Here is a 752-nt window from a genome sequence, read left to right as displayed (position 1 = left end):
CTTCGAAGTCGACGCATATTGTTTATATGTAGTAACAACTGATTTAATGTTGGTTAATTGCATGTTTGTATTGATATTTTATTAACTTTCCTTATTTCTATGTGCATTTGGAAACATTCTATATTCTGGAATGTGGATAATTGTTTAAAGGAGCGGAGTTTCAAATATATGTCTGGGGATAACGAATTTTCATTATCCCCAGACTCTGGGGATAATCACAGCGTTGAGGGAATTAGGCTAAACCATGCAAATTCGGGTTAAAAGCATGAAAATTTGCATACAGGTTTAACAATACCCATAAAAAATGTTAAATGATTTAGAACCACTCTTGGAATCAATCATAACGTTTTGGTTTAAGGCCTTAGATTTTCCCTATTACAGTTATATTAAACAAGGGAAATAGCTGAATAAATATACATACTTTCTTCACATTGAAGTAGGCGGAATTAGGCTAAAACCGTGCACATTCGGATTGAAAGTATGAAAAATGTATCCATAAAAATGAATGTACATAATAATAATAATAATAATAATAATAATAATAATAATAATAATAATAATAATAATAATAATAATAATAATAATAATAATAATAATAATAATAATAATAATAATAATAATAATAATAATAATAATACTTCCCACTGATATCCACCTCTAATAGTAGTAGTAGTAGTAGTAGTAGTAGTAGTAGTAGTAGTAGTAGTAGTAGTAGTAGTAGTAGTAGTAGTAGTAGTAGTTGTAGTAGTAGT

This window comes from Berghia stephanieae, chromosome 9 (assembly GCF_034508935.2).
Source record: "Berghia stephanieae isolate SIO BIC M18660-M18661 chromosome 9, UCSD_Bste_1.3, whole genome shotgun sequence".
NCBI classification, from domain to species: Eukaryota; Metazoa; Mollusca; class Gastropoda; order Nudibranchia; family Aeolidiidae; genus Berghia; species Berghia stephanieae.
This window is presented reverse-complemented; position numbering follows the sequence as displayed.